Source organism: Lissotriton vulgaris, chromosome 11 (genome assembly GCF_964263255.1).
Source record: "Lissotriton vulgaris chromosome 11, aLisVul1.2, whole genome shotgun sequence".
NCBI classification, from domain to species: domain Eukaryota; kingdom Metazoa; phylum Chordata; class Amphibia; order Caudata; family Salamandridae; genus Lissotriton; species Lissotriton vulgaris.
Window position 1 is genome coordinate 460330196 of NC_141699.1, and position 15120 is coordinate 460345315.

Genomic DNA, 15120 nt, shown 5'->3' on the forward strand with positions numbered 1-15120 from the left:
TAGGAGGCTCTTGACTGCGGTCAATACCTCTTCCATGTTAGGAGCTTCCTCTAATGTCTGCTGCGTATTTACCTCGAGGCTTACACCTTCACAATTCTCTAGGTACCTTTCAATTTCGATCATGTCCCCTTTGCCATTCTCCTTATATAGTTCTTTATAAAACCTCCAAAATGCTTGCCTAATCCGTTTTGAGTCTTTTAACTGCCCTGCCACTGGATCTATAATCTCCCTAATCAAATTTGCATTGACCTGTTGTCGCAATTGTACCGCCAGTTGATGGCTCACTTGCTCATTAACTTAATAAATTAGTTATTTTCGTGACGTGGCTTTCCGGATTGCCTTATCTGTAAATATATTAGTGATCGCTGCCTTGGCAATTGCTACTTTGGCTAAGGTGCTAGAGATTTCCCCAATAGTGTCCCTATTACCGGTGGCATTTACGAGTCCTACTTCTGCTAACATAAAGCTCATCCTGCAACCTCCGTATCTCCTCTTTCTCCCGCCTGTTTGACCTAAGTGAATATGATATCATCTCAACCCGGACCCCAGCTTTCAAAGTATCCCAAACAATCTCTATTGACGTGCTACCAATGTTTTCAACTAGGAACTTGGGAATCCAATCTTTCATATGGAGACGATACTGAGGGGCATTCAGTAATGCTTTTTCGAATGTCCAGTGAATAGGCTCTGATTTAGTTGGTCTAATAGTCAGTGTACAAAAAAGGGGATTGTGGTCAGATAATACCCTGGGCAATTTAACTGTATGGCAATTCTTACTTAGTGAATTTGAGAGTAATATATAATCAATTCTGGCATGCGTGAGGTGTGGATTTGAATAATAGGTGTAGCCAGGGTCACCAATATTAGTATTAGAAGTCTGCCAGCTATCCACCAGTCCATGTACAAGACACAGGTCCTTGAGAGAATGAAATTCTTTGGGTTTTCGTCCTTTATACACCCAGTCATCGTTCAAGGACCAGTTTGTCGGGAGGTTTATATTGAAGTCCCCACCGACCATCACCAGAAGAGGCCAGTGCGACAATTCGTTAGAGACCTCGTTGAAAACCCCAGGGTCGTCTGTATTGCTCCCATAAATAGCATAAATTGTCAATTTCTGCCCTGTTTGGTAGCTGCATTCGGTGATAGCCCAATGGCCAAACTTATCAGTTTTGGATTTACTAAACACCAATCCACTCGCTTTAGCCATAATAGCAACCCCTCGAATTTTCGCACCTTGTGAGGTAGCACACACCAATTTATACCCTAATGTATTTAACAGCTGACTCTGGGACCCTTCAATATGCGTCTCCTGCATACATATAATATTAGCTCCTCAATTTTGTAGGCCAATTGCAACTGTTTGCCTTTTTTTAAGATCGTTGAGACCACAAATATTCAGAGATAGTATTTTTATCCCAGCCATGCTACTAATTGAAAAGTAAATAAAATGCAAAAGTTGTCGTGTTGTTCCTAGTGTCAAAGAAAAAAGGATTAGTGTAGTCTGTAATGCTAGTGGATTAGAACAGGGTAACCATGTGGTCGCCCTGGGAATCCATTTTGTTGGATTTAATGCCCTCACACACCCTTTCAGGTGTCATGCTTCATCATTTGGGCCTGCTCCTCGTTGGGTCGGCGTTGCAATACCCAACGGGCAACACCTCATAGAGGGGCTCTTTGGCGGAGATCTTTTTCCAACTGCCGTATAGATGAAGTGCGGGTATGGGGCCAGGATTCAGGGTAGACGTTAGTGTGTGAAGTAAAATAAAGCTAGTAGTACCAGAGTCAATTTTATTCAGGAGGGCTACTGCTTTAGTTAAAAAGGGGGGTTCCTAGAGGAGAGTAGTGGAAAGTGATGTTTACGGTTCCAGCGGCGATTGGTAGGTGCATATAAATGAAGCTCAGGCAGTCACCAACGTCATGGTGGAACATCTCCTGAAGCTTTACCTGCTGGACACTGTTGTTGTTTGATTGTTTTTAACTTTAGGTATTAACAATCGCAACTTGAAGAAGGGTAATATTCACCTGTTCTTTCACTAGGATGGTAGCCTAACGAGCATACATACACCATACCAAGTAATAATAGTGTAGACAGTTATATATACTATCAGACACTTTTTCACTAGTCCCCTTGGTCCTGAAGAATCGCTCAGCAAATTGTAGAGTAGCGAGAAACATGTTGACCGGACTTTAACATCCTCCAGAAGAGAGTAGGAAACATCACTTTACACTACTCTCCTCTAGGAACCCCCCTTTTTAACTAAAGCAGTAGCCCTCCTGAATAAAATTGACTCTGGTACTACTAGCTTTATTTTACTTCACACACTAACGTCTACCCTGAATCCTGGCCCCATACCCGCACTTCATCTATACGGCAGTTGGAAAAAGATCTCCGCCAAAGAGCCCCTCTATGAGGTGTTGCCCGTTGGGTATTGCACCGCCGACCCAACGAGGAGCAGGCCCAAATGATGAAGCATGACACCTGAAAGGGTGTGTGAGGGCATTAAATCCAACAAAATGGATTCCCAGGGCGACCACATGGTTACCCTGTTCTAATCCACTAGCATTACAGACTACACTAATCCTTTTTTCTTTGACACTAGGAACAACACGACAACTTTTGCATTTTATGTAATTTGGGCACGTCGTGTGTGGACCTTCTGCTCGGATTGAGCAGTAATAGCCCAAGACTCCTTCTTTTGATAATAACTAATTGAAAAGTGCCATAATTTTTATCCCAGGCTTTCTGGTTTCCTGTGATCCCTATATGTATTTCCCTATAAGATTTGCTACCCAGTGTGTCTAACCTGTCCTACCTTCCCCCCTCCCCTTCCCCACCCCCCACCCACCACCACCTTTGAAGGTTACCTAGGCCTGTCTGGACCAGGGGTGTGACCTCCACGCAAGCGAGCCCTGCGGACTGGACTAGATTGTTAATATAAGTGATGTACTTATCTACTACCAGTTGAGCCAAAAACCTGAATACTCTGATAATGTCTCAGACTTAATTTCCACAGGCTGCCAAACCATTTCACTTATTGTCCACATTTCCCAATGTAAGTTGAAATAGTTAATTCAACCTATCCACTCCTTCTACCACGTTTCATTTAATATAATTAAGATTGTTTCCCTAGGTTCCGAGAACCGGACTCAGAAATTTCACTTAGATAGTCCTCCGCCTGTATTTCGCTGTTAAAGCTTCTTGTTGTGCCTTTGAATATTATTTTCAAGCTTGCCGGATTTTGCAAAAATACTTTTGCTCCAACTTTTTCAAAAGGGCCAAATAGCTGACGCATTTGACATCTTCGCTCCACGGTAGCGTGAGCGAAGTCCGGTCTGGCAAAAAATTTGAACCCCTTGTAGTCTCTTTGGGCAGTGGGTCTTGCTAGATCATACATTTTTTCACAAAGAAGGAAATTACCAAAGCAGACCAACATTGCCCATGGATATTGATTTTGCTTGTTGGAATGCTTTGATAGCATTAAGGGAAAACGATGGGCCCGCTGTTCTTCCCTTTCCATATCCCAGGCTTCCAACTCCGGAAATGACATTTTAAGAATGTCAATCATTGCCCCTCTAGCGTCGCTTCCCTCAAAGTTCTCCGGAATTCCAAGAAACCTCAAATTGTTCCTTCTGGATCTGTTTTCCTGGTCTTCCATTTTAAACATATAGGGCCAGATGTAGGTAAGTTAATTTTACCGATTCATAAATACCGAATTTTACCAATTCGGTTTTTATGAATCGGTAAAATTGAGGGGCGGAGATGTAGAAAGAATCGGTAATTGAATTACCGATTCTGTAAGAATCGGTATTTACCGAATCGGTAAATACCGATTCGGTAATGTTCATTGATTCCTATGGGCTTCAATGCCCATAGGAATCAATGGGCATTACCGAATCGGTATTTACCAATTCGGTAAATACAGATTTTTGCAAGGGTGCAGGGGGTGTCACTTTGACACCCTCTGGCACCATGATTTAAGGCATGTGTGACATGTGGCACACAGACATGCCCTAAGGGCATGTCCGTCTGTCACATGCCATAGGTGTGCATGCACACATGTGCATGCACACCTGGAATCGGTATTTTCCCACCCAATTGGATTGGGTGGTAAAATACTGATTCGGTAAGGCCTGTGGGACTCAGAAGAGTCTCACCTACATTGCAAAATTACCGAATCGGTAAAAATACCGATTCAGTATTTTACGGATTCGGTAACTTTAACGATTCGGTAAATTTACAGAATCGGTAAAAAAGGGCCCCTACATCTCAAATGACCATTTACCGGTCGGTAACGGCCGAAATCAGCCGTTACCGGTCAGTAAATGGACACCTACATCTGGCCCGAGATCCCTTATTACTCCATCTTGTTCTTTTCCTTTTTTCTGGAGCATCACAACATTGGTTTCAAGGTTCTCGGTACGAGTTTCCACCATGACCATTCTCTCAGAGATCTCAGAACAAATACTGCCCACTTTTTTCACTGCGCCTTGTAGTTTTTCGATGGCCAATCGATTATTTTATTTCTAAGAACAAGGGTACCCCATAAATTGAACCTGGGGTTAACAAATGTATATAAACAAACAATGCTTCGACAACTGTCCAACAAGATCCCATTAAAAAAGTGAGAGCGTTTAGTAAATTCACGCTAAGGAGTTAAATGCATAGGGAATTTATACAATGTTCATTTATTTGTAATTTTAGTTTTTCATAGAAAAAGTTTCAGGTGCTCACATAAGTGACAGTGTGCAGGACGTGACATAAGTTTTATTTATTTTTTATTTTTATTTTTTTTAATTTATTTTTCCCAAAGTAGCAAATTACAAAGCGTACATAGCCATATGCCTACAACCCTTCTCGGGCCGGCGTTAGTCCAAAGTATCTCACCAGTGCATCATATTTAGAACGAGAAAACCAAACATCGCATCAAGCATATGTCCATCTAGAGTCTGGACCTCTCCAGCAAGTTGATACCATTAATAGATGTGCTTTGCTCCGTGCATTCATGAACAAATCAGTAAATTTTTAACATTTTCTCCCGTCCTACCCCCCACCCCAAGAACCCCGTCCCCCCCAACAATTCCCCAGCCGCTGCTCCTCGTGTGTGGTAGTGTGTAAACTATTGTCGCACTGTGGCTTGTGCTGCATGTTACATCCGATAGCTCCAGGGGATGCCTCCTATTTCCTCACTCCCAGGGATGTTGTAACCCCCACAGGTCTAAGTCGCGCGGCTGTGTAGGGACTACCCTGGCTGTCTCACCCAGAATCCAAGTGCGGGACGCACCCCTGTTCCTCCCCCTCCCCCGCTGCAAGGTCGTCATCTACCTCCCTAGAAGTTAAGTAGGTCTGGTATAGCCCCTAGAAGTTCTTGGGTCGACTTCGGGGTGGGAGCAGCTCACTGTAGAGCTCCACTTGTGTATTACAGAACATCATGTCATTGGACCACCGTTTCATCGTCGGCAACGGGCCCCTCATCCAACACATCGCAACAATTCGTTTGGCGAGTAGCATGCCCATGCTTACCATTTTTCTCACAGGCCCGGGTACCTTTCTCGCAAAGCCTAGCAGGGCAAGGGCTGGGCCCATAGCCAATTCCATTTCCACGATAACGCTCATTTCAGCGAACACCTTGCACCAGAATCTCTGTACCCCCGGGCACATCCATGCTAAATGCAGGAAATCCGCAACCGGGGCTTGGCATCTCTCACCGCACAGCGTATCGCGGAGACCGTACCTGTGCAGCCTCTCCGGCGTGTGATACACTCGCTGTAAATACTTAAAATGGACCAAACGGTGTCGTCTGTTCAGCGAGATCCGTCTGGAGGCCGCACAGCAGTATGCCCACATACTGTCGTCTATCTGGGCGTCCAAGTCGGTCTGCCAGGCCAAACGCGCCCTTGTGTATTGTAGTGCCGTATGTTCGTGTCCTATCTTATAGAGCTTAGAGATTAGCTTTTGCGGTGTCTCGGTGGCTATAACATATGCCAGTTCCGGTATTGCGGGGCCTAGCAGTTCAAGAAGTGCGCTTTGAACTCTATGGTACTGGAAGCGCTGAAGTAACGAGGGACGCTCCCTCCCGCGAGTCAGCTTGTCCCATGTCTTTACCTTCCCATGTTCGAACAGGTCTCCCAGAGTGTGGGCGCCCATTTCGCAGAGGGCCCTGCAGACTCCTGGTTCTGCCAAAAGTGGGGAGCCATAGTGCCCAGTGCACCGGCATAGTGGGTGCGTACATCAGCTCTTTATCTTGCCTCTGTAGTATGGAGTGCCAGGCATGGTTAGTAGACAGGAGGGAGTCTAGGGTTCCTACTCTACGGTCCCTAGGACCACAGATAGTCGCTGGGAGCGGGGTCAAGTCTGCGAACAGCCTCTCCAGAATCACATGTGGGATGTCCTGATTACCATGTATCCAAGTGTGGAGGTGGGAGGCCTGCGCAATTCTATAATAGCGCTCCATATCCGGCGCAGCCAGACCCCCCTGCTCGTATGGCAGCTTAAGGACCTTCCACTGCACTCTAGGTTGTTTTCCAGCCCAGGCCAGTCGTATGAGAAGTTTGTCAATGGTTGTGAAGAAGGCTCTAGAGAGGACAATCGGAATGTTATTAAAGAGAAACAGAAATCTCGGAAGGACCACCATTTTCATCATGGCAATGCGTCCCATCAGTGACAGTGGGAGCTTAATCCAGAGTTCAACATCGTATGCCAGTTTGTTATAGGCAGCTCCGTAGTTTTCCCTAAGCATAATTTCGGGATCCGTGTGGAGCATTATGCCCAGATACTGTATCGGTTCTGTGGACCATTGGAGTGGGTATTCCATCTCGAAGGGTTCGGTGACAGGGGTCAGGGGAAACACCGCTGACTTGGGCCAGTTGACTTTCAGCCCCGAGAGCGCTCCAAAACGGACAACTTCCCTCAAAACCGATGAGAGATTATTTACCAGGTCTCTGACATATAGCAAGGTGTCGTCTGCGTACGTGGATATCCCAATCTTGTAGGTGGGGTAATTGATAGCTTCATAAGAGTGGTACTCCCGAAACGCGCAGGCCAGAGGTTCCGCCACCAGAGCGCATAGTAGCGGCGAGAGGAGGCATCCCTGTCTCGTGCCTCTGCTGATGACAAACGGTTCCGAGATTGCGTCGCTCAGTCGAACTCGCGCAGTGGGTTTATAATAAAGCACGCCCAAGAGTTGGAGGAAGAGGTCACCCAGGCCCAACTTCTTAAGAACCCTGCGCATGAATGTCCACTCTACGGAGTCAAAAGCCTTCTCCATGTCCAGGAAGACTGCGATGGCTTTGGCGTTCTGCCTGGTGTGCTGCATGGTACCCATCACAGTGCGTATGTTGTAAGTGAGATTACGAGCTGGTATAAAACCCGCTTGCTCTCGGGCCACCAACACAGGGGCCACAAGTGCCAGCCTGGCAGCCAGCACCTTAGCGTAGAGCTTGGCATCCACGTTGAGAAGTGACAGGGGGCGGTATGAACATGGAAGGTCATGCGGTTTGCCCGGCTTCAATATCGTTACAATAATTGCCTCTCTCACAAACCTTCCTTCCGGCGCCTTCCTCACAGATTTCGTCAAATAGGGTGGAGAGGTACGGCAATAGCTTATCTTTGTACGCCTTGTAGAAGGTCACGGTTAATCCGTCCGCCCCGGGGGCACTCTCAGACCTCATGCCATCCAGCGTGTCTGATATCTCCTCCCGAAGTATGGGGGACATCAAGAAGTCTCTTTGCCAGTTCTCGAGGAACGGCATCTTGATATAGCTTAGGTAGTTGTCAATTTGATGCTCCACCCCGGAAATCTTGTTAGTGTAGAGCTCCACGTTAAATCCCTTGAATTCAGCTAGAATGTCCTCCTCCGCTGTTAGCACAGCTCCCCTAGCCGATTGCAATTCTGTGACTACCTGCCTTCGCCTGGCGCCCTTCAGTATCCTGGCAAGAAGTGAGCCAGGCCGTTCTCCCTCACCATATTTGCGCGCAGTCGCATACTTGCCTAGGTGCCGGACCTCCCTGTCTGCCTCCTCGTGGAACTCTTTCAGGAGCTCCTGCAGGGTCCCATCCCCTGTGGGGGTCTGGCCCACTAGATGTTGCCTTTCACACTCTGCTTTTTGCCCCTCAAGGTATGTCAGTCTGTGTCTAATGGCCTTTAGGACACTGGAATGTTTAGCCATGGCCACTCCCCTGATGTAGATCTTAAATGTCTCCCACACCGTCCCGAAGCTGTCCACTGTGCCAAGATTAGTAGCGAAGAACATATCTATTTCTTCTCCTAGTTCGGCCCTAAACGTCTCATCCAGTAGTGAATATGGTGGAAAGCGCCACGTGAACGGGGGTATCCTCTGCCTGGGGGTGTTAAGCACCAACAATATAGGGGAGTGGTCCGATAGTGTGCGGGGGAGCACCCTACAGCCCTTCACTGTCGCCAGGAGTGGGAGTGTGGACAACCAATAGTCTATTCTGGTGTGAATGTTATGATACGCAGAGTAGTGTGTTTACCCCCCCTATCCCGGTGTCTCTCCCTCCAGACATCCACCAGCCCCAGTCTCACCATCTCAGCTTGCATTTGCTGCGCCGCTGCTGCCGGGCGCCTGGGTGTTCCCGCCGATCTATCCAGCTCCGGGCTAAAAGTGAAGTTAAAATCTCCCCCCCACAGCATCCTATCTGAGGACCACTCAGTACAGTGTCCTGCAACTGCCATGTAAAAGTCGGGGGAGTCGTAATTCGGGCCATTCACGTTCATGACCAGTAGATTCTGCCCCTTGCCCGTGCATTTGCTTAGCACAAACCTTCCTTCCGGATCCGCTCTCAATAGTGTGATGGACAATTTGGATTTAGGGTTGACCCATGTGAGAACACCCCTAGCATGTGAGGTGAAGCCCGCATACGTGGAGTTACCCTGGAGACCCCTGTGTGCAAGCATCTTACTGGTGTTGGGTAGGTGCGTTTCTTGTAGCAGGGCCAGGTCTATGTGATGTCTCTGGAGGTAGTGCAGTACCTTGCGGAGTTTACGATAATCATTCAGCCCCCTCACAATCCATGTTAGAGCCTTAAAGGTCTCAGTGTCACTCATTAAATCTCCATGTGTTGGGTCAACCATTTACAGTGTGGCAATGTATCATGTGCAGCACCATTGTGATACTTCGCAACCTGGACCACTGCACACCGTCCCCGGAGCCCAAAAAGGCTCCCGTCCTGGATAGCGACAATTCGACCATAGCTACAGTCATCCGTCGTACGCAGCAACTGCCAAGCACCCCTTTGGGATGTAACACTTCGGAGCACGCTGAAACCCCCCCCCCCAAACATACCCCGTACCAAAACTCCCAAATCCCCCCAACTCCCACAGCCAACCAACCCCAACCTGGTGTGACCGAATTCCCTGCGTCCCCTCCCCCCTCCCCTTATCAAAACCAAACAACAAGTCCCCAAATCAGGCTCAATCCGAGCCATAATCGCTGAAAGCGCTGGGGCAGAGGTAGCCAGACTAGTCCTTTTGCCGTCCCCTCTCCTACCGGGACTCCCGTCCAATGTCCATAGTCTGCCCCTTCGCCAGCGCCCCGCTAGTAGAAACCAGCAGTGACTGTTAAGCAAGGTATTCTACCATCAGTTCAGGGTCCCCACCCCCTCCCCCCGACCCCCAAAATCACTATTCCCCCTTGAGTTCAGCACCTGGGTGCTATTTCCTGCGTTAGGCAATTACAATAGCTAAAGCGCGACCCCACAGTGGTACAACCTCACAGTGTGTAAATCTCACCCACAGTCCATCGTGCAACAGTCCAGCGACTTCAGTGGATCGTTCGGTGAGGGCGTTGTCTACTCGCCCAAGGGGGGGCCTCCGGGGTGCGCAGGCAGTAGGGTCTCCATAAAGTTCCGTGGATTCCCCTCTCCTTATCAGTCCTGTTCCTCAAGGTCAGTATTGTCGGCCTGCTCCGCCGTACGTGTCTCTGGGCTCCCTCGGCGCTCTCTCATCCAGACCTTCAGGGATTTTTGCAGTTCTTTAGGGTCGGTGAAAAAATGCGAATGTCCCTGCCTGTTGATACGTAGCTTCGCTGGGTATAACATGGCATAAACCAGGCCAAGTTCCCTGAGTTACTGCTTGTACGGGACAAATCGTCGTCTCTCCTCCTGTACTTTCGAGGTGAAATCGGGGTACAGCGATATGTCCATTCCCTCATACTGTAGTTTCCCTTTCTCACGAGCCGCTCAGAGGGCCGCGTCCCTGTCCCTGTAATTTAGCAATTTCGCGATGATCGGCCTGGGGTTGGCGCCTGGGGGAGGCTTTGGTCCGAGAGTGCGGTGGGCGTGTTCAACTATAAACATTGGCGAAAAGGTGTCTTCCCCCAGGAGCGTCTTCAGAAGCTTCTCGACGAACAGTTCCATTTTGCCCGTTTGGGTCGACTCTGCCACTCCCGTAACGCGGATGTTGGAGCGCCGAGATCGTGATTCCAAGTCCTCCGACTTCTCCTGAATTACCTGCAGCAGTCGCCCGAATTGCTTACGGTCGGCGTCCCACTCCGTTTGCGCCTCCTCTGCCTCAGTCAATCTGACAATCATGACATGTCCAGCCGCTCCGCATGCTTGTCTATCCTTTCAGTCATACGGTCCATCCGATAAGACAGCGCATCAATCTTGTTTCCTATGGCAGACATGCCTTCCTGCAGGCCCTTTTCCATAGTAGTAAGCATCCCTTTTAATTCCGCACATAGCGAGGCGCCTGGGTCACCAACGGCGCCTGGAGATTGGGCAACCTGCTGTTCTGGCTCCTTTTGCCGCCGTTGGTCAAACGACAGTTTCCTGTGCGTTCTATCCCCCTTGCCCATATTTGTGTTTGCGGGGGCTGGGTCCTCGCAAACAGCGTCAGTTCTCAAGGCAAATTGCTGGTCGCCGCTATTGCCGGTGCCTGGAGGGAAGGTAGGGCCCCACGTGGAAGTAGGCACTTCTGGATCTTAGTGCCCTTTGCGTGCCCCCCCGTTGGCAGCGGACAGTGTTAGTGGTTCAGTAGCTCAGGCAAGGTGTCAGGAGGGCCCCGCCCGGTCACCGTTCGAGCCACATGCGTCTCTGGGCCTTGACAGCAGAGGCAGGCCCTTCACCCCCGAGCTCCACCGGGTCGGCCCAGGGCAGTGTCGGAAACTAACTCTTGAGGGGGGGGGCCTCAGCGCTTAGACAGCCTCTCTCTCCCTAGTCAACGCGTTGCACTCCTGTGTTGTGGCAATTACTGTCGTCCAGGGGCCGGGGACAAGCTCACCTTCAGGGGGATCTTCGGCGGCAGCTACGAAGTCTCCTACCGGCTCCTCCACCGCGGCTCCTGTCGCCCCTAGAGCTCTGTACCGCACCTCCGGTGTGCAGTCTAGGGGTATGGGGCACCAGAAAGGCAAGTCTCCACCGGGTACCGTCTGACCCCGAGGTGTGCGGCTCGGCGTGGCCGCACGTCGGGTGACGCAGCGCGGCCCCGCTGTCCAGGAAAGGCCAAGGATCCGGGCCTGGTCTGGCGCCTGCAGGATAGACGGGCAAAATGAGGGTTGTCGGTGTCGCTTCCAGCCCAAAATCCAACCGGAGGTCAGTCGGGGGTAGGGGCAACGATTCCCACCGCTCCTGTTCAGCTTCCACCGCTAGAGAAGGATATTTGCAGGATAATTGCTGGCGCTGGCACGGAGCTTCGCTCTTATGCGTCCGCCATTGACGCCGTCTAGCTCTGCCCCCAGGACGTGATATAAGTGACCAAAAGTGAAACAAGACATCACATAACAACAAGATAGATCCACATAAATATATTCAATAAAACAGGGGAATTTTTTTGTATCAGTCGACGACGTTTCGATCTATATGAATCTAGATCATCATCAGGACGGAAAGGAGCTTCCTGAAATCAGAGTTTATTACTGACTTGTAATCATGTTACGTAAGGAACTTCATGAATATTTACATTAACTGTCGGAATTTTGGCACAAATCAATTGAAGACTGCCCTGTTTTTTCACTGTATTCGCAAGGGAGCAGCTCGATTTCTCAGTTGTAACTTGTTTGTTCAAGCGAAAGTCTAAAGCTGTAACGGAGCCATAATCCTCCGGGCACTAATCTGTCTCGACAGGGGCAGCACTTGGGGGTCTCAATCCAGAGGCGTATCGCATCCGCAGTACGCGACGCCAGGATGCCCTACTTCCTGAAGTAGTTACAGCTTCAGACTTTCTCTTTTTGCCCACTTTTACAGTGATAAAATAGGGCAGTCTTCAATATAGATCGAAACGTCGTCGACTCATACAAGAAAATTCCCCTGTTTTATTGTATATATTTATGTGGATCTATCTTGTTGTTATGTGATGTCTTGTTTCACTTTTGGTCACTTATGTCACGTCCTGCACACTGTCACTTATGTGAGCACCTGAAACTTTTTCTATGAAAAACTAAAATTACAAATAAATGAACATTGTATAAATTCCCTATGCATTTAGCTCCTTAGCGTGAATTTACTAAACGCTCTCACTTTTTTGATGGGATCTTGTTGGACAGTTGTCGAACCATTGTTTGTTTATATACAAGCGATTCTTTTGGCTATCTTTCTTCACATCCGCATGAACATTTTTAATTGAGCTAAGCACCTGGCTCAGTGAGGGCTCCGTTGTTTTTTGGTATCTGTCTTTGTTCTCTTGTGAGTTCGAAGTTTGACATGGTGTTTCTCCTGGTGATTTATTCCTTGAACTCCTTCGGGGAAAATTGGGTCTGCTTTTGACATAGTCCGTATTGTTACCAGGGTCTGTGGTTTCCTCAATCAGCAAGTTTTGTTCTCTTTTGTGTTTTGACCTTTTTTTTCCCCCACTCCTTTTTTTTCTTCCTGACATTGATTTCGCTGAGTAGTCTCGAGTCATTGGAACCAGAGATCTCCAGTGGTGCTGTGCCCATTTGTGCGCTTGGGCTATATTCTCTTGAATTGCTCAATTTGCTGGAACCACTTGAATCACTTGAGTCGCTTGAGATAGACATCCCTGTCTCGTATAGATCTGATTCGGAGTTCATCTGAAAGAGAGTGGTTTGCTGAATGCAGCTCTTTCCCAGCTGGAGATGCGACCTGATTTGGAGAAGGGTTTAGGTCCCCCCATTCCTCTGGTGTATTTTTTTGATCAGATTGTTGTTCAGTTTGCGCTTTCTGGTTAGATAACATTACATCTATTTCTATGGATGCCCTTGTCTCTTTACTCCTCATATTTGGTTCAGCATTTGGGTCAGCATTCCAACTTCCTTCGCTGGGCCCTGTAGTTTGACTTTCCTCCGAGTTGGTTGGGGGCATGCATTGAATATCTTTACTGCTTCCACTCCACTCTTTAGAGGTCTTGTTCTGGATTGCGATCTGTATTTTTCCATTAGTTATTGCGTCATTCTAGCAATCCTTATGTAGAGGGCTGAATATGTTAGAAATTCTTGGTTGGGATGACGCATGTATGCCAGTATTCTTGCTGATGCTTTTAAATTTTTTATAGTCTGTAATCTCTGTGCTTTTTTGGCCATTAGCTCCAGTTTGGCATTTTCTTCTGTTTTACCCCCAGTCTCCTCCCTGTGTTTAACTGCTTTCTCCTTTTCTTTCTCCTTCTCTTTCTCTCTCTCTTTCTCCTTCTCTTTCTCTTTCTCCTTTCGCTTAGTTTTTTCTCTTTCCTTTTCCAGTTTTTTTTTCAATATATATTAATCTTTAATTTTTCCTTTTTCTTTTTCTTTTTCTTGAAGCTCAATTCGTGCCAGGTCTTTTACCAGGTCTTTCTCCTTTGCTCTGGTTCCTCTAGTTTCCGGGCCTTTATGTCTGTTAGTTATGTGCTGGACAGGTGTCATCTCAGTTTCTGCATTCTACAGATATTGTCGGGTTGGTGTCTGTGTCTCTTCCTGTGAGAGCTCGCCTACTTCACCCCCTTTTCATTGTTTGCTGCACCTGTTTGAATTTTCTGCCCTTTCTGTTCCTTCTGTAAGGTAGCCCCTCCCCTTCGTCCTCTCTGGTGCTCCTTTCCATGTCTGTACCTTGGGAGGGCGTCACAATACAAATCAGATAGTTTACTGGTGTCTGTAAGCACCGCTGAGTTCCACCTTGAGACTTACTCTTGTGCCTATAGTAAAACTCTTTCAGAACAGCATTGCGTCTCCTCTGGACTCTCGTGTCTTTAATTTTCTTTAAGCAGGTAATTTTCTTTAAACAGGTAATTAATTCGCCCTGTGAGAGGCCAATGGTGCGAGGGTGACGCTTAGCTAGCTTAGCTACTTGGAGGTTTGCTTGGGGTTTTGCTGGTATATCAGATATAAATACAAATTGTGAAATAACAATCCCTGATCCGGATAAAGCAGATAAAGCAGATGGGCCAGCCCTAGTTCTTGTTCCAATTTCACTTCCAAAGAGCAAATGACAAGTAAGCCTTTTTCCCCCTGCTTTAAGTCGGTTTCTGAGCACCCTTCGCTCTTCCAGTTTCTCTCTCCCCCCCCTCTTCTGTGCCGACGTCTCCCTGGCAACGGGACACGTGGTACACGCTGAGACACGCTACGCGCGTGAGGCTAAAGGCCCGTACTCCCGTGTCTGCAGATGATGTCCAGGAGCCATAGCGAGGAGCCGAGGGAGCGGGACTCCGGTCATGTAGGGGAGAGAGGGGTGATCAACAGCGCGGCAAGAACAAGTTGTGGCTTTCGTAGGTGAGTTTAAAGTTTGAAGATCTTGTTACTGCACGATCTTCGAGGTCTGCCCGGAGAGCACCGGGTAACGTACCGGATAGTGCTGTAGTTGCGGGCAACCAGCCAGCAAGTTTAAGAGCGCTTAGTAAGGTATTTGGACAAGGAAACCTTTAGCAAGCAATGTCAAATATTCATATAAAGCACAGAGCGCTAAGCGGCTGAATGGGTGAACAAGTGTAGGGGATAATGCAGTCGATACGGGAAGCCTGCAAGCTAAAAAGCAAAGGGCAGTATGTCAAAAAAAAAAAGACAGTCAAAGGCAGATAGCACACAGCACACAGCCCATGGACCTGACAATAGCTGCCGATTACTGCCGATTGCCGCCGTCATTTCGCCCAGTGCCACGATCAAGCGATAGCACGATAAAGCGATAAAGCGATGCAATTCAATGTGGTTAGCACGTAGCAATGCCAATGTCAATGTCAAATA